This window comes from Argiope bruennichi, chromosome X2, assembly GCF_947563725.1.
Source record: "Argiope bruennichi chromosome X2, qqArgBrue1.1, whole genome shotgun sequence".
NCBI classification, from domain to species: domain Eukaryota; kingdom Metazoa; phylum Arthropoda; class Arachnida; order Araneae; family Araneidae; genus Argiope; species Argiope bruennichi.
Genome location: NC_079163.1, coordinates 103394544 through 103419643, shown reverse-complemented (window position 1 = coordinate 103419643; position 25100 = coordinate 103394544). Strand labels below are relative to the sequence as shown.

The window sequence follows — 25100 nt, the reverse complement described above, 5'->3', positions numbered from 1 at the left end:
GCTAAATGTTATTTCAAAGGATATAATCCCAACTGTATGGCTTGAAAAATCTATAAAAATTAATATGACTGTGTATTTAGGTACTTCACAAGTGAAATGTAATAATTTAAGTAATAACAGAACTTTTATTTTTATTACTTTTTTAATGACAAAAAGGTACAGTAATGCACTTTTCATATTTTACTTCATAATTTCATTTCAAGTAGTTTGTTTTCTTTTAAGCTTATTTGTGAACATTATATCTGCTTTTAATTCGAGGTATATTTCTGTGGAAACTTTCTTGCCATTATATAATGGCTGGTTGTTGCTGATATTTTAATATGAGCATTCTCATGCTGTGACTTGGAGCTACAAAATTAAGCACAAAGAATATATATTTAAGTGAAAGTATATGAGTTCAATGACAGCTTTTCAGCATCTTTTTGAATATTTAGTTTTTTTTTTTTTTTTTTTGCTTATTTAATATTTAATATTATTTATTATTTAATAAAATTTTATTGTTTGTCATAGGTTTTCAATAGTATTTGATGAAAATTATTGCTCTAAATCTAATATAGTTTGTTGAAATGCTATTTTAAAATTCTTGAAGCAAACTTCTTATTCATTTAGATAAACTGAAATTTTACCAATAAATTCCTCGACTTTATTTAAAGAAAGTAAGAATTAATTGGTCTGTATAGGATTTGTTCAAAACCAAATAACCACTTTACTTCCAGTAATATTTTAAACACTCATTGTGTATTAGGAATGCATTCACTCAGTTTCATGTAATTTTTGTTTATTCATTGGTCAGATCATCTATAATAGCATCTGAGCATGTATTTCAGAAAAAAATTTAGAAGAGAGTTGAAATTAAAATACCAGATTTTAGGAGAGACTTCAAAAGGGTAATTGATATTTTAATGAAATTGATTTTACTAAAGAAAATGTAAAAATATTGATTAAAATTTTTAATGAAGACTCTATATAATCTGTTCAATTAATAAAAGAAACCACAAAGACAAATTGGAAATTATACGCAGTAGGGTAAGGGCTTTGTGAAGACAATGTCAAAAGGGAAGAGATCATAACGAAGGAATGAAAAGAAATGTAGCAAAACGAATAAGAATAATATATATATAAATGATAAGGCAGGCAGGAAGATCTTACTTCAGGAATTTTTTAGAAATAAATCACTTAATAGAGAACAATACTTGATTTGTTAAAAATATTAAGGGTAATGAAATTAGGCCACAAAATAGAGAGAGAGAGAGAGAAAAAAAAAAAAACTAAGAAGATGGACAATGGATTGGGAGAGTTAAGAGAGCAAGAACTATGTAATTTGTAATTATTTTCCAAAATTGAAGATATTTTATAAAAATTGGAAAACTGTGCCAGTCTTTTTAATCTGAAATTTACTTTAAATAAATCTCAATACATTAGTTTCTTAAAGATACTTCTCATTTCCAGGGAATACAGTTATACTATACAAGAATAGAATAACTAAAGGAACTTAAATATTTGAGAATGGTTTTCGATACGAATTTGTTTATTTTTCATCTCAATTTTCCTTTTGGGAAAATTGAGAAAATTATTTAAAAAAAGTTTTGGCTATTTGGGGATTTTTGATAAAGGCGATAAAAGAAATTTTAAAAATCGTATTTGAAGAAATTATTGTTTGGTTTGTAAGTTCGGTTTATGTGGCAAGTAAAACAGAGAAACAAACGTCTTCAGGCTCAACGACTGTGTTTGCTGACTGTTATTAAAGCTTATAGAAAAGTTTCAATGGAGGTAATTCAAGCTTTTAGTGACTGTCCTTCAATCAACATGTTCATAGAAAACCTTTATTCATTGTCATAAGACAATAAGGTTTCCAAGAGAAAAATAACTTCAAATAATATGATAAATTCCAATTATGAAAAAGATATTATTCCTTGAAAAGCTCATGCGATTTCATGAAAGTATTTTGATACCACCATGCAAACAGAACGCTGTGTTTATACTGATGGCTCAAAGATAAAGAATAAGGTAGGAGGAGTATTGCTTGGTATTTCAATGGTATTGGGCAAGATGATGAAATGTTTAGACTGGGAGATGGGTCAACTGTTTTTATGACCGAAGTTGAGGCAGTCTCTAGAGCAGTGAAATTTGCCAATGCAAAAAGACTGGTGAAGATATATTTTATTACTGATTCTTAGTCGCCGTTAATGCCACTAGAGTCAACTCGAGAAGTAAGGGAACTTTTATTAGATATGAAAGATAACATTGTAGATTTTGACCTTGATATTAACTTGGAATGGATAAATGTACATCATCGTTATTGTGGAAATGAAAGAATCGATTACCTGGCCAGAAAAGCATTAAAGAAAGAAGTAAAAGACAAATACTGTAATAAATCTAAAATAATGCTGGAAACAGAAACATATAAAAAGATTGAGGATGCATAGCAAATTTGTTGAGAAAATTCGAATATATAGGTGTCAAAACAAAGGAATTTTTCCCCAAAGTTAAATTGAATTGCATAGAAGGAGATTTCTTTTTACATCTAATTTATACTGGCCATGGTTTATTTAGGACTTAGCAACATAGGTTCTTTGGAAAGGAACTACTTTGTCAGTGTGGAACTTCAGATGGAACTGTGAGCCATATAGTAAATGATTGCTCTAAATGGGATAATTTGAGGACTGTCTGGCATTTTGGCTGGCAACAACAAAATTTGAAAAATTTTAGCATCACTTGGAAATAATATATCAGTATTATTGCTCAATTTTTATTAATTGAAATTGTGTGACTTTATTGTATATTTTTGTTTTTGTATAACTTTTATTGCATAACTATTGTCCTTAATGAGTATTATTACTATAACTATTATATTTGTTTAAATGAGTATTTCCGGGAGGAGAGGGTTGATTTGATGTTGGGAATGATGATGTGATTAGTTTGATGGCTGCTATTCTGCTTGGACATTTCGCGCGTTCTCCTGGAGAGTTTTGGAATTTGTGTTGGTTTTCGATTTTCGAAATCGGCAAGTGTCATTTGTGTCTTTTTACTGTGTGGGGTTGCTTTGTGGCGACTTCATCAAGTATTCTTGTTTGGTCTTTGGCTTGTTCAAAGTTTGCTTATCATAATCTGAATAATCAGCAATTCATTCTCTGGTATAATTTTTATTTAATTAGAAATAATCTTTTTTTTATCTAATTAGATAATTTTTATTTGAAAAAGAACAATTATTGTTAAAGAAGTTTGATTTTTCAATTATATATATAAAATATGCATAATATCGGCAAAGTATAAAATGCTGCCATTCTATTTAATGCCGGACGTTTTAGGCAAAATGTGTAATATGAGATTTATTACATACTTTCCTTAGGTATTGTACATAATACGTAGGCATTCTATAGAAGGACAATGCCATTTAGGCAAAATATGAAAAAAGGTCCTGATAAAGCTATTATATCAATAATGGGCTTTCCTCAAAAATGCAATGCAATTGAAAAAATGAGATTGTCACTAAAAAATTTATTCAAAATGCGTAAAGAAAAATGAAAGCTGCACAAAACAAAATTTATGCCTTTCTTATTAAGGGAAATAAAATTTTCATATAAAAATAATTAAAATGAACTTTATTTGTAGCAACATGGTAAGCTTGAATGACTTTTTGAATTATATTTGATTACATTTTTCAGGCATAGACATTTCATATTTTGGCACTTAGTTTTACACTTGCATTTATCCTTGGCCACTTCCACTGGACTGAGTAATTGCAACTGTCCAGGGAGAAATTTCTTGGTCAGGAATTTCTTCATTTCTAAGCAAGTTCTTAGGGCATAATGTGAATTGTGATCTCGCATATACTTGTTTTAAAATCCTTTCAAAAGTTCTAAGTTGGTATAAATATTCTCTGTCACACCCATTATAACTGCCAATATATTGAGGGCCACCACACCCCTTGTTGACATCAGGAATAGGAGCTCGCATAGTAGATGCGCGTTAAAATCATGTGCTCTTGCAAAGTGATATTCCAAACGAAGTGGAGATGTATTTCATGGTTTGCCGGTTTCTCATTTGGCATTCTATAGAATGCCTAGGAAATGTGTGAAATATGAATTGTTTTATACATTGCCGGCTAGTTTTTGGCATTACATACAATTCCTAGGCATTCTGTAGAATGACAGATTTCATACTTTGCCGATATCATGGAAATTAGTATTTTTTTTCCATAGTCGGATATCTTGGTTGTAATTAGGGCCCTGTAAAAATGTCATGTTTCTGAGTAACTGACCTATCTTTAAAAATCTGATCTTTTGAGATACTTTGTATTATTGAGTAAGATGTAGCACAGTAGTAATAGAAGCTTATATTTCATAAAAGAACTGTTAACAATTGATGAAAATGTTTTTATTGGAATACACGTTTAATTGTAAATATTGCAATATATTACCGAGCAATGTAATCTATTCATAACAAATCAACTGTTTGACTTAAACGCCTATCATTATAATGCAAAGCAATCAAAAATATGAAATTTTATTAGAATAGTAAATTCTTAGATTTGTAACTTAGATTAACTGGCTTGCAAACTCACAAAGTGTGTTGTTATAAATTATTCGAAGTATTAATTTAATTGATAATCGAAGTTTTCTCTTTGAGAGTATTCTTCATTTCATTTGAACTTCGTTTTTAAAAAAAGTTATATCTATAATTTACTGCATCATTGTTGAAGCATCTGTTATAGTTAACATTTCAGAAGATTTTTTTCTGTGTTAAAATATATTCCACATAAAACGCATTGAAGTGTAAGACAAGTTTTTCATTCTTCTACAAAAATGCTTGTTATCAGAGGGGTAATGGTGGCAAAATGGAATATAAAACAGTTAAATCGTTAGTTAATTAGCACCTGAACACTTTCGTTTTCTTAAAAACGTGCTGTTGACTTTTTTGGTGTTCTTACACATTTAATTTCAATATTTTTCAATAATTTTTGTTTATAGATGAAAGAGCGTCTGGGAATGGTTAAACTGTGTAATATTTTCATTTTTAAAAAGCATAAGCATAATACTTATTATTAAGAATTCATTATAAAATAGTTTACAAAAAATAATGAATATTTATCGATTCATAGTAGAATGAATTGACTTATTATAATAAAATTATTAAACTTTACATAATAATAATGTAAATAAAGTACTAAATTAGTTAATGTAATTGCTCAGCGCCGTCTGTAATGCTGGCGGAGTTTAAATATATCCCCATCGTTGTAGAATCTCAACTTCTGTTTTGGTGTTCAGCAACTCACAGTTCTTAATGTGTGCGAATAAGGCTAAATATGAATAAAAATTATGTGATTGTAAGTTTCACCTTTCATTTACATTTTTATGCTGGATTGTAGCAAAGATCAATGAGCTGAGGTCTGCAGTTTTTATTATTTTATATTCTCACTTCGCGGAGCAGTCGGAAATTATTTTGATTATTTTCTTTCACACTTTTAAAAATTTTGTATTGGGCAATGCATTTTTTTTCTCTGTTAGTAAATCATTGTTTTAGTCCCATTTTATTGATTAATTTTAATTTGAGTGTTCTTTAACATTATATAATGAGAAGTTCCCGCTTCAGGGAAACAACAGTTACCGAGAAAAAGATTGTATACATTGGAGGGAAAGACAAAAGCAAAAGAATAACAATTAATTATAGGATTGCAAACTTTACACTTTTCATATTGCATTCTAGCCAAGGCTAATGAGCTGAGATCTGTTAATTCACGATATTCTCTCTGCATTTGGAGATTATTTCTAATATTTTCATTCAATATAATTATTTTGTATTTGGCTTTGTAATTTTTTTTTCTATTAGTGGATCACTTCCAATCGATTTTAGTGATTAGTTTTAATTTGAATTTTTGTGAAGGTTGTGGATGGAGAAAATCATACTGCAAGGAAACCGAACTTTTAAAGATACTATATATTTACATGATAAGTATAATACAAATAATATTTATATATTATGTATGTATTTCTTAAGCACTTTCTCAATATGCATGAAATTTTTTACTACAACTTTCGTTAATTTGTCTGTGTATTAATAGGAGACTAGTTTGTATAGACGGGCACATCTTCTATATTTTAAAAATAATATCGTAGAAGAATTTTTTAAAATCCTCTGAATGCTTTCTTTATATCCTGTACTAAACTAAATACGTTTTCGATCATTTAAATTTTGAATTTCTTTTTTTCTAGATATGTTTTTTAGAATTTCTTGAAATTCATTAAAAAAAATAATCATTGTTTACATGTTGACAAAGAAGTCATTACTCATTTTTTAATATAATATGCGCAGGTGCTATATTTGAATGTTACAAGCATACCTGTTTTCATTTTTGAATTAGTTTTTTTTAAGAATTTGCTTAATACACTTTTCTACGGGTTTAAAATATCGTACGCGTGTAGGACAGTACATCGTCCCGTACTCTGTGTCTGTAACCGTTTACCGTTACTGAATAGTTGAATGAGTTTGAGATAGAGAAAACCATTTAGAACTAGGCTGGTCTTTTAAGACATTTTCTGTTTTCGATCTCTTTTCGCTTGAAAGTCTTTTGTGACACCACTTTTATCTCCCTATAAAGATGCGAATTTAAATTTAGAAAATTATAACGGAATGATAATGGCAAGGGAATTAAATAAGAAAGAAGCTAACTTTCTAATTTTAATTAAATTTCTTCAGTCACGATTATTGGTATTGGGACTTTTTCATATAAGACATTTCCGTATGGGTCATAAAAATTCAAACTTTATCTGTAGCACATTGAAAATGGAAGCCAGAGAAAAATTAGTTAAGATTTTGCTAAACGCATCAGTTGTAGGCAAGAATTTTTAGCAAAAATTGTATTAGTATTTTAACCAAATTTTGATGCTTAAATCCAAGGAAAATGCTTTTATAAAATTAGCAAACTTTTCATTTTCTTTTAAAATACACACGTAAAAAAATTAAGAATATTTGGAAGTCATGGCAGTTCTCCGAATCATTCATTCACAGTCAAAGCATGCCAAATACAATTCTGAAAAGAAAATCAATAAACTGTAAACATAAATCTAAAGTGGTATAAATTATATACTAAAAAATACACCTGACTTTAAGAGTTGCAGCCATAGGTGATTTCAATGGGTTTAAGATAATTGGATCATTTAGATATATATTTAAGTTAATTAATAACACATAAATCCATAATAGAATTTAACAGCTGATACACTTCTAATTAAAAGACAAATACATCCGTAGTTTTAGAATTTCCGGTAATCAAATAAATGATTTAGATACAGATAAAATAAATCACTTATTAAGCCTAATATAGATATAAAAATTCAACAAATCTCATACTTAAAAATTTAATATTAACGCTTATATTTATATAGAAAAAACTTTATTTCTTCATAGATAAATATAAATGGAAGATCTTGACTAAAAAACGTATATGATATCTAAGATTTTATTTAACAGATTAAAGATAATTTAAAGACTTAAAACAATAAAATCAATGAAATTTTTTAAATTTCAAAATAACTATTAAAAATAACTTTATTTTTGAATGTTAATGTTTTTAGGTTATCTCTGAGAAGACGGAATTAGCTTGATTTTTTAAAAAATTAATTAAAACTTCGAAAAAACAACTCTGAATTTCACATTCCTCAATCTAAAATACACTTGTACTAAATTTCATAACTCTGCGTTCAGCTGTCTATTTGGTTAAAACGGACAGACAGACGCAGATACAAGTTTATTCATAGTATAGAATCTTACTTTGTGAATTAAAATTTTTAGATTAATTTTTGATTATTTGATACTTTAATTTTTGAAATTGTATACATAATTATAGACAAACTGTTGGAGTTTCCTGTCTGATTTAAAGCATTCCTTTTTATGTTTTATTTGAAAGATATAATGTTCTTAAAGCTGTTTTTGTTTTATTTTACGGCCGTTAAAATTAAGATTCAAAACACTTCAACAGAACCTAACTATTAAAAATGGAATAAAAAGCAATAAAGAAAGCATTTTTCTCCCTTTTTATTTAACGTTTCTTATAACTAATAGTGCTTTGTAACATTTGCAAAGTATCGATTATTATTTTGGAATATTTTCCACATGAATTCCTTTATCTTTCGCGGTATTGTTACTAATTTAGGTAATTTTGAAGCACTATGTTACATTGATTTTTCATTCATGCTATAATTTTTGACAATAAATGCATCGAAAGCATATAAAGGATAATTATCATAAGTATCAATTGCTGAAAGTATATTCAGATCAGCTGACAGGATGTTCAAGTAAGTTGACTGAAGAAGTACTCAAATATGTTGTTGCCGATTGAAAGACAAATTGTAATAAACACTGATTAACAGGAATAACATTAACAAGACTGGCTAACATTGTTTTCTTAAACAAGACAAATATGAAATTCAGAGTGATTTTTCCGAATTTTTAATTTTATGTTTTTAAATCGTTCACATTTTGTCTTTTTAGAGATCAATTTGTTTTTGACAGTTAATATTTTTGGGTTATCTTAACATTTAAAAAAAATCATTAATTTTATTGATTTAACAGTTTTTAAAGTATCTTTAATCTGTTAAATAAAATCTTAGATATCGTACACATTTTTTTAGTCAAGATCTTCCATTTATATTTATGCATAAAAAGATAAAGTTTTCATGTATAAATATAAATGTTAATGCTAGATTTTTGAGTATGAGATTAAATGCATTTTTATATCTATATTAGGCTTCTTGAGTGATTTATTTAATGCGAGTCTGAATCATTTATTTAACTACTGGAAATTCTAAAGCAATGGATATATTTCTCTTTTAATTAGAAATTTGTCAGCTTTTAAATTCTTTTATTGATTTATGTGTTATTAATTAACTGAAATATATATCTAAATGATCCAATTATTTTAAACCCATTGAAATCACCTATGGCTGCAATTGTTAAAGTCAGGTATATTTTTAGAATAGAATTTTACCACTTTAGATTTATGTTTACAGCTTATTGATTTTCGTTTCAGAATTGTATTTGGCATGCTTTGTCTGTGAATGAATGATTCAGAGAGCTGCTATGACTTCCAAATATTCTTAATTTATTACGTGTATTTTAAAAGAAAATGAAATAAAATTGCTTTTATAAAATTTGCTAATTTTATAAAAGCATTTTCCTTATGTTTAAGCATCAAAATTTGGTTAAAATACCAGTGCATTTTCTCTCTAAAAATTCTTGCCAACAACTAATATGTTTAGCAAACCTAAACTAATTTTTCTCTAGCCCCTCATTTCGATGTGCTACGAATGATTTATTGGACTTACATGACCCATATGGAAGTGGCCTGTTTGGAAAAGTTCTATTATCAATAAATTTAGAGGTTAAACTGAGAATTTTCGTTATTATATTATTGATACTTAATATTATTTATTCTACGCATCCATTCTTGGATATCTCAATCTGGTTTAAGAAACCACTTTCAACCAAGAAGTAATATTTTTTGTGAGAAATATTTTATAGGAAACGCCTATCATTGTGGTGCCATCTATTAGTTTAAACTGGCATGAAACTTCCTTTTCGCTGATTATGGAATATAAAATTGTTTAAAAACCGGAATTTATTTATTTTGTAATTATTCGTTATTTCGAAAGTGCTATGTGAACATATTTTAAAACGTTAATATGGAATATTAACGTTTCGTTAATATTCCATAGTTTTTTTCTTAATATCTGTAACTGATTAAAAGTGAAGTTTTCATATTTTGAATTTCAATTTGTTCATATGTATACATGATATAGAATATTTGAGGAGTGGAACTATCCAAACTCCCTTGTAATTTTATTTTTTTCAAAGCAACTGATTGTTTTTTTTTTTTACTGTAAAATGATCATTTTTTTACAAAGGATTTTCTTAAATCTTCCCCACCTTTTTTTGGTGGCGATGCCTTAAATAGCAGGAATAAATAAACATTGTTAAATGTAGCTATTTACAAAATGCTTTAATTGTAGTTTTATATTAATGAAATCAACTTCTGAATACTTTAAAAAAGTAATTTTTTCCTTTCCTTAATTCTGAAATTCAGATTTATTCTAAAAAAGAGTCTTGCTTTTTCCTTTATTAAGTATAACCTTACATTTGAGGCGAAAAACATTGTTATTATTTCTGTGTAAGCTGTTAATTCTTGGTTATGCATTCTTGGAATTTTTTAGAAGAGGAGAGCTGCGAGTTCCTAATAACGATTATGTTATCGATTACATTTTTGTGTTCAGTCTTCTGTTGGGAATTATGCACTTTATTATAAAATCTAGGAAAATATTTTGTGTCGCCTGAATTTTCTTTTGTGCATAATGTCTATGCTTATCGGCGGACATTCTTTGGGTGCCCTTTGTATTTTCGTTTTTTGCTTTAGAAAAAAATACGCTTAGTGAAATTATTTTTGTTCATTGCGTACGTTCTCAAAATGAAAAAGAAATGGCAATATTCTCCGTCTCAGAAATACATTTTAAAGGCATTTGAGTACTTCTTTTTACAGAAGAAATATTTAGTTTACATTCATTTAAAAAGCAATTTCTAGCACTGTAGATAATTTCACATTTTTAACAAATATTCTGTTGGATAATCGGCAGTTGTTGAAAATTAATTTAAAACCATTGCCTCTGAAATTTAAAAATGCTTTCATATTTTACGTATTTACAAAGCATCTCTTATGAGAGGTATTATTATTATTATTTTATGGAGCAGTTTTCATAAAATTTTTGCTGTCGGGCCCAATCTGTGTTCCCCAAAACTGTATGCGGCATAACATTTAAGTGCAAATTTATTTCTTTGCATGAATGAGAGAACTATTCAATAGAATATGCATTGGAGTTTTTAGTTTTTTTTTGCTGGATGTAAAAAATTGTACTTCAAAATATAACTACGGAAAGATTTCTCAATCTATTATTTATAGTTAAGTGTTATTTTTATAAATAATACATACTTTTGTTTTTATTTGCCGTTGCAATCCTGTTCGCGCTTTTGTAACACTCATCTCTTTTGTTATTTCGAAGGAAAATCCTTTAGTATTTATTCTTTTCAAAAATATCCATTGATATAATATGGTAGATTGACACGCTTCCGATACTGGCACATATATTTGCGCTTAAACATTCTTAAGGAAAGACAGATTGTTCCCACGAACAAAAACAAAAGCCGCAGATGACATTCCGCTATGATATATGCCTTTCCCTTCTTGAATTATTCATGCTTTTTTCGCGACGCTCCGTATTTCTTGTTTATTTCAATCTATCTCCCTTTGCGATGCCAAATTCCTCGTCGTTCCGAAGCTTTTCTTCCATGGGTTTTCAATAGTCAAAATCTTGGCTTTTGCCGAAGTTCACCACAGATCATCTTGATCTGTTAAAGAAAGCTCACACTCTCACCTGATTATAATAGCGGCGCGCCGCTAACTTGGAAGAAACAACTACTACCTACACGTCAGGGCATTTCTGGAACGCTAGGCATTCTGTTTCGGCCCCCAGGCTGTGCCCACTCAGAGCGTACTTACCCTGTTTTCGCATTTTTTTTCGTTTTCTTTTTCTCCATCTCTTTTGCTCCTATTAACCACTTGTTTCTCCACCCTGCTTCGAGTCACTTCAGCAGTTCTTCTAGTGGCCGGTCTGGACGCTTGTTTGCGTTCGCCGTGTCACGGCGTATGGTCATTCAGTTACTGCGGGTACCGGCGTGCTTATTTTCGTTATTGTCGGTGTGGATTGTATCTTTTGAACGGTGGAATAACTGACAGTCAGTCCTCCCTTGCTGATAAAATTTATTACTTCGTTTTGGTGAGGGTTGGAATTCCTGGCATCCCTGCTGTTGATTCAGTGTGTTGTGGATTACTTCGTGAAGATTCTGGTGAAGGTAAGTTCGTTTAGGTCTTTTTCTAAAAGGGAATGCACTTTCTGGAGTTATTGTTTATTTCCGAATGAAATCGGTTTGCGTTGGCTACAGTTTTAATACCACTTGAAGTTCTTCATATATACTCGAAGTTGAATTGTTGTTCCTTTAGTTGACAGCTTAATCTTTGTTCCAAACATATGCAGCATCCTAAAAGGGTTGATTCCATTCTTTTCGCATGTGAGAAAGCAACGGGATGAACATAATAACAATAAGTGATAACTAATTTTTGTACGAAAATGCATAACTTGAATCCCAGTCGAATAATCTGTATAATTTTGAAACTTTTAGTTTTGTCCATTTATTTTGATATAATTTAAGTAAAACGAATAACTGGGTATTCCGTTTTTTTTTTTTTTTTTAAAAACTAAAAAGACTTTGCTTCTGTACACCAAAAAGTATTATGACATAAGGTTTTAGTGCTTTTAATCGTGTCATTATTTTGGATGTCTGTCAAATTTTCTGAGATATTAGTATTTTACCTGTCGAATCAACTAGTCAATAAAAGTTAATACACTTTGGTATTTTTTTTTTCATTAGTAAATATATATTCTTTTCCTTATAATGAGATATTTCGTAATTCATTAACTATTTTCTAAGATATTTATACTTATTTTGGTTATTGTATTTGTATTTTAGTTAATCCGTATTTTCAGAAACTTTTCTAAGAAAATGTTTCGAAATGTAAACAAACGTAGATCTATGCACTTTTGTGGAACATTAATTAAAAAAAAAGATTAAATATAAGGACTGTTAGACTTGCAAAATGCTCTTCTCGTGTGATCAAACACAAATTCTATTTTAAGAAAATCTAAACAGGAGTTAGTTTTTAGGAGTTTAGTTTTGGTTTTCGAAACAGGAGTTAGTATTATATTTTTGTAGAAACAACTGAATTGTTATGTTCAACACATATCAAATTTGGAAATTCAACTGTTTTAAATGGGATGACTACTGTATGAACGAACTATTAATATAGAACTTGCTTTTGATAAAAGAGCCATCTTTTTTACAACTTGTTAAGTATGAATTAAACGGGTGTTTTTAATTTGTTTCCGGTGTTCTTTTCAATGATGTAAAGTTATGTTTGAATTTGTTGGCTGCAGTTCCATAGTATTCTTTATATATTTTGACGATAGAATAAAATCAGCTGGGGGAGTATATATGTATGGGGGGAGGACTTGCTTAATAAATATTCTTCAAACGAAAGAAGAAATTTTATATTACATTTTATTCACATAAATTTCAGTGTTTCATCACATTGATTTTTTTTTTTTTAATTTCCATAGTAGATGACTTTTTTCTGTCAATTTTCCCATAATTTTGAAGTTTTAATTTAACAGTATTTTTGTCTTGTCAATTTGGGTAAGCAGGTGTTTACTAGGTGTATCTAGATGGTTTGAAGATAAATTTAAATCTTGAAGAAGTGCTTTGTTAAGTTTCTACTATTCTGTTGCTTTTGTTTTGTTGATTTTTTTTTTTTTTTTTTTGTCTAAATAGATCAGGATAGGATCTATACATAAGGCGATTCCGCTTATTAGGAATAGGATAAAAGTGACGCAAAATACTTTTGTAGGAAATAGAAAGCGATGAGCTGTCTTTTTTTATGGTAGCTTTGTTGGCTGTCTTTTTTTGGTAAAATCGTGCGAAAATTACAGATTGTTTTAATTGTTATGGAATTGAGCATTCTTTTCAATTTTTTTTCTATTATTGGTTTTAGTTGCTGTGATATTTAAAAAATTTTTTTAAAAAAATTAAAATTTGCTTAAACGAAAAATGAAATCTTAGGTATAGGAGAGTATCTTTTCTTTCCCTTAAACTGTTTTATTATTAATAAATATGTATATGTGTTTATATTTCTCACTCCGTAATTTTATTCTTAGTTGATAGTTATACTTACATTTAGACAATGTTTGAATGTTCTTCATTAAATTCTGTCGCATTTGTCGTAAATATAAGTAATTTTTCTGGGTGAAATTTCAACCAAACCTTTTTCTTCTCTCAGTTTATAAGAATTCAGGATGAAGCTAATTCATATTCGTAAAGAAGAAATCTGACCTCTACGAATATGCATTGTTATGTGATTGATGCAGTTTAGCCCAATCATAGATCTTGTGCCAATAACCGTGACAAACCAAACGAAATCAAACCGATCTATAAAATATGCGACTGTCATATTATTAAAATTGTGTTTAATCTTCTTGCATTCTATACATTTTTAAGGCATAAATAAGAGTTGAAATATTTTGAATCAAATGTAACTGCGAAGTCTGCAAAAGATTTGCTGTGGGCTGGATCTCGTTTTAGATGTGTAATATAACCATCATTGTTATTAAAGAACACATCTTGCCTATACATATAAAAAAAACCCCTCTATATTAAAAAAAAAAAAAAAACACCTTTATATTATCTTGACCAAAAATTATTCCGCTGAAAATATTCGCTTGACATTAATGAAAAAGATAATGACAGTACGATTGATGATGTATTTGTGATTTTCAAAGAAAATGAATAAAAAATTTATTTGACCTCATTCTCGTTATTATATACTTCTAATTACTTTTATTCATTTATTTTTCAGACGGTCCAAATGTAAGAATAGATTTTAATTGAAAATGATTGTTTTCTTTATTCGACGTTATGCTTGTAAAAAAAAAAAAAAAAAAAAATAACAGTAAAGAATCGGAGCACCTGCCTTCCGGTTGAGAAACATTGACCTCCAAACGTGTCTGTTCATTGTAACATTCAGTCTTCTTGCTTCTGCATTGCGATTTATTGAACTTTTTTTTTTTTTTTTTTTGTCGTAGTTTCCGATAACATGTGCCTTCCTGTATTTCAAATTTCTTTCGGGAGAAAAAGTCTGTAGTCTTTATATAAACGTTTTTTTTTTCTTTTTTCGTAAATCTGAAATTTCCGGATTTCTTACATGTAGACATGATATATATCTCAATTTTATTTAGAACAAATACGTGGTTCAGAAATGAGTTATTTGTGGGACTTTGCGAAAAAAAAAAGTAAAATATTTTTGATAACTGATAATTTAGGTAATTTCTAATTTTATTAAGCAAAAATGCATTTGAAGTGTTTATATCAGAAATCCTTATCAAAACCCTGTTCGTAAAGACTTAAAAATAATTTATATAGTAGCTGGACAGCTTACCGAAACTTTTTACATTTCGTTAATCATTCTTTTCCTGGTAGCAGCTCCTCATCTCCAATACTGTTAATGTGCATATTTCACGTTCTAATCTTAACTTGAAATGTTCAGCCTATATCAAAATGTTTTGTTGATCGCACTGAGTTTTTGATTGTTAGCGAAGAAATGTAATCCTTGGGAGAGGGGGGGGGAGGATAATTTTATGAAATGATGAAATAATTTTTAATGAATTTTTTAAATTGTTTTTTTGCTTCATTAATAAAATATTTTGAAATACTTGTGTATGCGTATATGTCTTAATAATATTCTGAATCATGTTGGATTTTTATTCCATTGTAATACTAGAGAATTTTGAAATGAGTACGCAGTCAATGCGTCTTTGGTTTCGATTGTTTGGTGTCCATTAATACCTTTATTTTAGATGAAATATTTTTGATTTATATCACTGCATTCTAATGGTACTTTTAATCGTTTGAACTTATGTTGAAGTAGGAGTGCTGCACAGGTCTGATTTTTAAAGCCCGATTGGTTAAGACTAAAATTCATTTTTTATTCTATTCCGAAGTATTTTCATATTGGTTGCGTTTCCCTTTTTCCAGCCGAAATTCCGTCTCTAAACCAACCCATTACGATTCTTGTATGAACTTTTTTTTTTTTTTGAAAATATTCAGAAATATAGAAATAAAAGCGAATGGAATTCGTAAATTGCTATTTGATTGCTATAGTTGTTGCATGAAAACTGCTAGTTTCGAAAAATATTTTCTGCAGTCTAAAATAACCTTCAAAATATGCCGCTCTCTGAATGTATATACGTTCGAATTCCTTGGTAATTTCCGGTTTAAATTGTTTCTTTTCATCAGGATAATTTTGTCAAAAAAAAGTGGAATAGGATAAAACAGTTTATTTGCACGATTTTTTTTTTGTTTATAAAATATCTCAAAAGGTCGGGACATCTAGAAAACAAAAAGTAAAAAATAAATAAATAAAAGTAAATTTTTTGAATTTTTATAAAAAATTATGAGATGCAATTATCGATTTATTCATTTCTTCTTATGACTAACTTTGTAAAGCATTTCATTAAATAGAGTTACTTTTTACCTAAGGGATTCCTCCTTCCAGCTTTTCAACGAATTTTTCAGTTTTTGAAATTGATAATATCTAAATATCAATAGCCGCTATGCTTAGTATCGGAATTCCATGATTCAAAATAAATGATTTAATGAAATTTTGGTTTTGTAAGAAGGCCAACCGAATAAATAAATAACAAATAAAAAGAATTATATTAAGGAAATTCGTATTATCTAATTCTCATTTCCATTAGATAACTCTGCAGAGTTAATGATGGCCGCGATAGCTTGATAACATCTTAAGACCAGAGAAATGCGGATTCGGGACCCGTTGGGGTGGAAACCTCCTTTTCTGGTTTGATATGGAATTTTTAAGAGAGAGTGATGGTTTACGTGTCATCTTTCTCAGTATACTCCTTTTCTCCACCTTTCAAATTGATTAAATCCGTTTCAAACTTGTCCTTATGTAGCTTAATTACCGTGCCATTAATCTAACTTGACTGTTGTATTCGATAGAGGTGTTCAAAAGGCATTTTTTTCTCTTAAAAAAACCCTATCCAATGGAAAAAAACCCCAGTGGTTTACTGCTTAGTCTTAAGGTATGAAAAATATCAAATTTCGCATATATTATAAATATATAGATTGTATATTTGAAATATAAATTTATAAGTTTTATTATTGCGAAATTTCGTTTATTTTGTTATCATATGGATTTTACACATTTTTTTTTTGTTAATGTTTCATTATATTACCTTGCTTTTTGGCGCGATTAAGACCTGAAATGTTGATGCGTTCGGATGAGTCGCGTTTTCTAAAAAGTTAGTTCAGACGCACAGTCGTCAGGCTCGAGTCATGCTGAAACTTTTAATGGAGCTTTGATAGGCCTAATAAGCATATATAGATCTTTAAATACACGAGATGTTTAGTATAAGTTGAAACGAATTGACGAATGATATGTTTTTAAAATGTTATAATAAGTAATTTTCCGTTCTGCAATTCAGGTCTTTCTTCAGGGCTCTCGTAATGCGGTTATCACATACGATAGGCGTATTACATTATTTCTTTTCCTAGGAAGTGGTGCATTTCCCCTTTCTGCAAAAGTGACCCTCGAAATTTTTCAGTTTAGATTTAGTTTGACCTTTTCGTACTAAATAAGTGTTGGACTGTAAGCTTTCGAACTGGTTTTTCTCACATCCGGTTTCTCAGATGAGCTTTTTGGTTTTCTTTCCGATGTTATGTGATGTGATCTGACCTTGCCTAGTTTTTTTTTTCTTTTACAGTTCTTTGTCCTTGTGTATTTTTTTTTTTTTTTATGTTTGTGATAGTTCACCATTTTGAAGTGGCCTAGTAACTGCTTTCTTGTCTATTCTGATTTATGTATTACTTTCAACGGAAAGTTAGGATTTCCCAGTTAAATAATTTCTTCTTGGTTTTTATGATAAGTCAGTGAACTATTATGAATTACTTAAGCGCGAACTATCAAATATGAAATGTTTTTGAGATGTTTCACTTTTTTTTCTGTATTGAAGGATGCATAATCTGTTGATTGAAATTCCTGTTTTCAAATGAAATCCTTAAAAATTAAATCTATTTTTGTTGGAAAATTTCAATAAAGAAAGACGGATTTCTGGGAGATTGTTTCTTTTCCTTGGACATTTGCTTGTGTTACTGTTTATTTTCAAAAAAAAAAAAAAAAAAAGGGGGGGGGGAGAAACGCTGCATCTTTTATGTGCAACGACCAATAAGTATTCGATATTTTTTTTTTCCTTAGAGATTTCTCTTTTGTGACTGCTTTATCTTTTATAAAAATACATTTAAAAAAAAAAAAAAAAATTGATAGATTTTTAATGTTAATAAATGTAATCAGAACAACTTCAGTAGCTAATCAATATGGGGGTATAGAATTAATGGAGTCGGTTCATTTGATGCTATAGTCATGTTAGAAATGAAATCGCGCCTGTCACCTTACTGCACGTTTTCTTACAATGTGCTGTGACGTCAAATTCTTTATCCCCTTGCAAGATGCTTATTAGTTTCAAAAATTACATTGGCATTTGATGCGTAGCATTTGAACATGTATTTACTTCCCTGCTTCGACTTTAATTTTAATCACCGTCTTTAATTTTTTTTTTTACTCATAAATTCCTGCCAAATTGTTTGTATTTTGTACAATTGTGATGCGATGTTATGAAATGTAAATGTCTTATATGAAAGATTCAAAATCTAGTACAATTTTCTTTTTAGCCGAACAAATGTGACAAAGACTAATTATTTCCATTAGATTTCATTTGATCTCATTCCTTTTGCATAAGAAAAACTGATGAAGATACGTTATTTTTTTAAATATTTTAATAGCTGATAATTAACAACTAATACTTACTTAAATTCTATTAAAAAGTTTCGGAAACATCATTCACAAGTGTAAATAAAGTTCATTATGTTAAGATTGCTCAATTCCTCTAACTTATTAAATGACATCTTGTGATTGAAGTATTTCTGCATGTAGAGATTTGTGATGTCAGAGCTAAATGCATTTTGTTTTGCATCGATTGGGATATTTAAGTTATAATCAAAATTAGTCATTGTTTTCTTCTCTCCAGAGTATTTCTTAATTTTACTTTGAAGTAAAATCAGAGGATATGATCTATTCATTCTGCTTTTAGAGTATGTAATCATAATATAAGATATGTTACTGTAGTTTCATTGGAAAGAAACTATGCAATAAGAGAAAAAAAGGCAAATATTATTTTTAAAAGAATATTTTTACTTTGAAGCTTTAGCAATAGCGGTTTCTTAATTAAATGTCACAACTTATTTGTAGAATTAAAGAACAATATCTATTTCCTGTTCTGTCATCTTCATGGGGTTGAATGATTTAGTAATTAACATAATTTATCATTGACACATGTTTTGTTTGCAGTTCTTGCAATGTTGCACGATTTTTCTTACTAATATTCTTCATTGTGCGACAATTGTTACAAAATAACCCCGAATTACTAAACGTTTGCCCAAGAAATTACTAAATGTTAAGATGCATTTTCTCTTGGCATTGCACCGAAAACAAATTCATCAATTCATTTCTCATGGCTCAACTTTCTCCGAGTTCTCACAAAAAAAAAAAAAAAAAAAACCCAGCTTCTCACTGACTAAAAAATTTTATACTATACTACCCAATCTATACCGGAGTTATATGTTCCAGTTTTTGTTTCAATGAATCTATTCAATAAAATTTTAAAATGGAAAAAAAAAAAAAATCACACCAATTGAGCATCAACTTTTATTATTGTTATGTCTTCCTAGCGGAAGTTGATGTCAGTAGGCGGCCATCAAATGTTTTGTGGGGGTCGACCTAACGAGTTATGTTTTTCCAGCTTTTGAACTATTTCCAATCCGTCACGTGGGCGGAAGATGAAGCAAATTTACTGGTGTCCAGTAGGGTACTGTTTTGCGTATGCACCACGGGTAGTTATTTTTGTTATTGCAACTTGATGTTTCAGCTGGTTGTGAAAATAGCATTCGTTACTGCTTTATAAAATTAGCAAATGGTCTGTCTTCAATGAATAACCGTTAAAACTTCTGGAATATTCAAAAATATATTCAAAGGAAAATATTCTTCCGGAATATTTTTCTTCTCAAAATAAAATTTGTGGTAATTTTTATTTAAATATTTGTTTTTCAAAAATGAATAGCAAATTTGAAGTCAATTAAGTGCATCAAGGTGAAATTATATAATTGTTTATAAACAACCAGAAATGAATAAAAAGTTTCAAAAAGGAATAATTTTGGAACATGAGGAAAAACTTGTTATTAAATCAAACTATACTAGACTAACATCATTATTCAATATATATATATATATATATATATATATATATATATATATATATATATATATATATAGGGAATGAAAATGTCCTTTGGAAAAGAAAAAAAAAAGTTTCGAGTCTGTAGTGCGAAAGAAACATCGCAGTATAATATTTTAAACTTGATTCGTTTGGTTTCAGAATTTTCCATTTATGTATATAGTACTGATAAAGCACACACACAAAAAAAAAATGTTGCTTTTAGCGTAGTTATATTTCCAGTAATTAAAACATTTTATGTATGTGAGTGAATGCATTGGTCGATGATTAATTTTCTAGCCACAGTTGCTCTTTCAAATCAGAAAATTGTTTATATACAGGGCGTCGTTTAATTATGTTCCAAGAATTAATTTTGAATCTTTAAATTTCTGAACATTTAAAGATAGATATGTAGCTCCGAATGAGAAAAATGATGTAAATAGAAAGTTTTATCCAATCAATAAATGCGTCGTTGAAAAAACTACCATGTCTTAAATTTTGTACTCCTTGTATTAGTTATATTTAGTGAAATTTTCAAACTGCATTATAAAGCTTTGATTGTTTTAGGAGAATGAACGGGCGCTTCAGGGAAACGCAGTGTTTTGATTGCCAGTTCTTCCTGTAGGTGGCCATTGATGTGGTTCTAAAAGAGTAATATTCTAAGCTTCATAATTCAGTCGATTTTGATCTCAGAAGAATGGAAATCTTTTGCTTAAAGTGATAGGGAATCAAAAACAATTTACTAAATAGGACTGGGGGACGGAATAAAAATGTAGATTTCATTATTTTTTCAATAGTTTATTTATTGTCTCAAGCAATATAAGATATAATTCTTTATGTCTATAGGGACGTTTTTGAAATTGGAAGTAATTACCTATTTCTGACGGTTTCGAAATGAATTATTGGGCCATGATTACATTGAATACCCAGGCAATGTGTTTTGTAAAGATTAATGATAATTGCATCATTTTAATATTTTGTAGGAATAATTTCTAAATTTCTTTTTACATATGCTTTATTAACTTTGAAGTAAATAAAATATATGTGGTAGAAACATAATACTTTAATAATAATTGTTCTAAAATTCAAATTTTTGAATTTCTATATTTCTTTATTAATATATTAAATAAAATATATTAAAAACTTTAAGCATTGACGTCATCGGTGAATGTCACTTCTTTCTAAACTGTCTTGGGAATGTGAGAAGAATTTCCTGAAATACAAAATATTCGTTCTAAACTTATTATTTTATTATGCAGAGTATCGAATATTATAGCGTTTAAAATTTCTTCTCAAACACATGGATTATATTTAAAATACATTAAGATCATATATAGATCTATGTAACCGAGGTTACTGCAAATCCATGTTGCTTTTTCCATAATTTCAACTTAAATTATCATTGTCTATGGTTATTGTAAATTTTCATGTATGGCTAAATGATAATTTTATAATACAAAATGTAAACAAATCTTATTCTTTCTACATTTTAAGTCTCATAAGTTAGTTTTATCTGAATTAATTACTTGAAAAGACAATATTCTATCGATTTCATTTATCTTAACTATTTGTTTACTAACATTGCTTTCAGTTTTTTTTTTTTTTTTTTTTTTTTTTTTGTATTAGATGCAGAATATATTCTATTTTTTGAAATGATAAAAATGTTAGGAAATATAATATTTTTCATTTTTATATATTCTTTATACGTCTGAATCTGATCTGCAACTGTTAAAAATTTAACTGTCGCGTCTATTGAGATTTTAGAATAACATTTTCCTATTTTAATTTAATGTTTAAACTCTTGTTAAATTAATTATCGAAACAATTATACCGAAATTTTCATGTAATCGAAATCGAAATTGAAATGATTGTAAACTGTCTTTTAGAAATAAGAAATAAAATAGGAGGCATATTGCGCTAATACATTTATAAGCCGTTTACTTAAAAATTATTCTGATTTTTTATATTTTTAATCTTTAACAACTGTTGGTGGATACTCGATGCTAAATATTTCAACGCTACAGGTAATGTTTACACATTTTTAAAACTTCGTTGAATTAATTTGTAAAATGTAAAGATTATATTTTTTTAAATTCTGGTTTGTAAGTTTGCATCCTGATTTCCGTGATAGGAGGGTTTTTCATTAAGTTTCCAGCGATTTTGATTTTCGTTCTTCTTTTATTACTTTTTAGAGTTCATCAATCGTGGTAAGTTTGCGATTAGAAAGAGCTCTTTTTAACACTTAGTCCATAGATGAAACGTCATATATGCAATCCTATATCAGTCTTCATTTTTTCAAGGATTTCAGTGGCACTGTTTGAAGTATGATTTTTAGTTTTACCTTGAAGAAATCTCACTCTTTGGAAGTCATAAGATTCTTCATTTTTTTTTTCAATTCATTTGGATTCTTCATTGGATCTCACTCATTTCTTCTCTAATTACTGGACGTAAAACTTTCTCTCGGTAGTACGTGGAGTTGATTTTAACAATTTTCCCATTCTTCTTATTTTTAATTTGCCATAGTAGGTGAACAATAATCATAAACCGCTTACTAAAATTTTCTTTGGATTGACAGAACCAGATTTAAACATTACCTCCTCTTGACCTTCGTTTTAGATAATAAATATACCCATTTTTGTTGCAGTCATTTAGTTAAAACTAGTTTAATCAAGGATCGCGTTTATTTCCATTTATCTCCTGTTAAATTGTTTTCATACAAAGTTCTGGAAACTGTTCTGCATTGAGCCACATGCTTCGATAAAAGTTGGTGAACATTATACTTTTTTTAGCTGTAAATTTTGGTTTATTATTATTGTTGCTATAGTTGTATTTAAAGACTTTGCTATTGGTTTCTGCTTCTGCGGATTTTCTCTTGCTATCAATGATTTCACTGTAGAAATATTTTAAGTAGTACATACCTTTCTCGGTTATTCGTTTAGAATCTTCTTTCACGTAGAAGTAATGATTAACGGTTTTTCTAGTTCTGATTAATAATGCTACTTATTTTGCACTTAGAAATTTTAATACTACGCATTTCACAAAGTTTCTGATTTATGGATTAGGAATTTGGAAAGCGCAGAAGCAGAGCCTTCAATCGACAGCTTGTTTACACGCACACATTTTGAAAGGAGAATAAAATTTAAAAGCAGCATTTTCTCATTTCAAATAATAAACTGTTCTCTCAAAATTAAATTTCGACCTCATATTTTGCAAAACGTTGGCGATGTTTTCCACCTTTCTAAGTTATTTTTATTCATATAACATGAGGCAGAAAGTATTTTTTATTTCCTTTCTAATGGTAGATTTTTTTGTTGCTTTTGTTAGACTTCCAATTTAATAAAGATTTCCCTGATGAATTAGCATTTCGCCTTTTGTCGCAGTTTTTGAATAAAATTTATAATGTTCCTAAAATGATAGTACCTGTGGTTATTTTTATTATGCTTATTATTTGCTTTGTATTATTATCTCTACTTTTATAATCTCATTTTTTTTTCTGTTCGAATTCAAAGGGAGAAAAATAATTTAAACTTTTTTTTTAATAACCAATCTGTTTGAATATTTCAGTAAAATATTAATACTTTGGTTGCCTTTTTGACTGAAATCCATTGTTCTTTTATTTCTTGACTATATATAATTTTTTGTGTCGTCGTTACATTGTTTTCATTTGCTTTCATTTTACTTATTTAATGATCTGAGTTGTATCATTAATATAAACATTACTAAATAATTTTTTAGTTTTTTTTTCTTAATGACAATCGAGGTATTGTTCTTTAATATAAAAAGTATTAGACTCATGGTCCACAGTGAACAACTTTGCGATCCATCAGACATTACTGAACTTTAATAATCGTAGTTTATATTTTAAAATTTCTTGGTATGCATAATTAATAATGAACATTAGTAACCGTTTATTCGTGTTACAAGACGCACCATTTTTCCAAATAATAGCAGCGAATATTTTAGGAGCTCTTACCGAAATGATACACAGATCTGGAATAGAAAGATAATCGAAATTAAGTACTATTTAAATTTGAAGGCAAAATTATATAATAATGGAATGCCGAAATTTCACAAATATATAGGTTTGTAGACTCTCGGAAATTGGATATGGAATACTTGAAGATAAGAAAGAAAATTTCACCTTCTTCGCCATTTTCTTTAATTGGTTGTTAAGGGTTGGAACTATGAGAATGAAAGATGGTGGAAGAGATATCAATGGGCGAAAACTCTCCAGCAACTTCTAAGTCGGAGTTCCAGATTGAAATTTATTTTTCATCTCGTGACTTTTAAGTAATTGTAATCATCAAAAAGATTTTAATACAAAAATTTTTCGTTATAGTAAGTAAATAATTTATATAATTCAGATTATCTTTCTCTCTTTAGTCGTTAGGAATTTTTGAACAAATGAACAATTTTATACTTGCAGTCATTTTCAGCTGGATAGTCCATTTACTAATTCTACCAAAATTTTCACCCTCCTTACTAAATATTTTTCGTCGGTTCAAATCCAGTAAAAACTCGTTACTTAACAATCACTACCATCTGTCCCAATTTTCTAAATTTTACGATACAAAGGAAAAGAGAATTTTCTGCACCTAATAAGGAATAACGTTTTTTCCATGTCTGGTGTGCATACGAGACTGCATGTCCATGTCTAATGGGGGGGGGGGCATATCTAATCATGATAGGTTGCAAAAAATTGTTCTTTCTTCCACTTTTAGACTTCTGAAAATTCAAATGTTGAAAATTCAGTGTTGTTGTTTGTCGAGTGATGAATATCTCTAGTTATCGTATTCTTAAGATAACATTTGTTTATGTATATTTTAATGTAAAGAGATTTAGTTGTATTGTGGACATTTAAAGGAGGTGGCAATCATTTCAGCCCAAAAGTAAGTTTATTTAAAACTTGGTGTACTTATTTTAATTGAAGCAGACTATTATAAGAATTTAGAGATAGTTTAGATATTTACAATTCATGGTAATTAGCGAAAAACACAGTGCACGAAGTTAAAAACAGAAAAAAGCAGTTGGTAGCGTTGTCTAATCTTCTGTCAACTCAGAAAATAAATAATTGTTCGATCAGCAGTTTAATGAACAATTCTG

At 28.7% G+C, this 25100-nt stretch overlaps 1 protein-coding gene across 1 annotated transcript in view; it reads left to right on the top strand.

Moving 5' to 3' along the window:
• LOC129960256 (uncharacterized) overlaps window positions 1–25100 on the top strand; it is a 156584-nt gene that overhangs the window by 11871 nt on the left and 119613 nt on the right. The gene's annotated exons all lie outside the window — the stretch shown is intronic.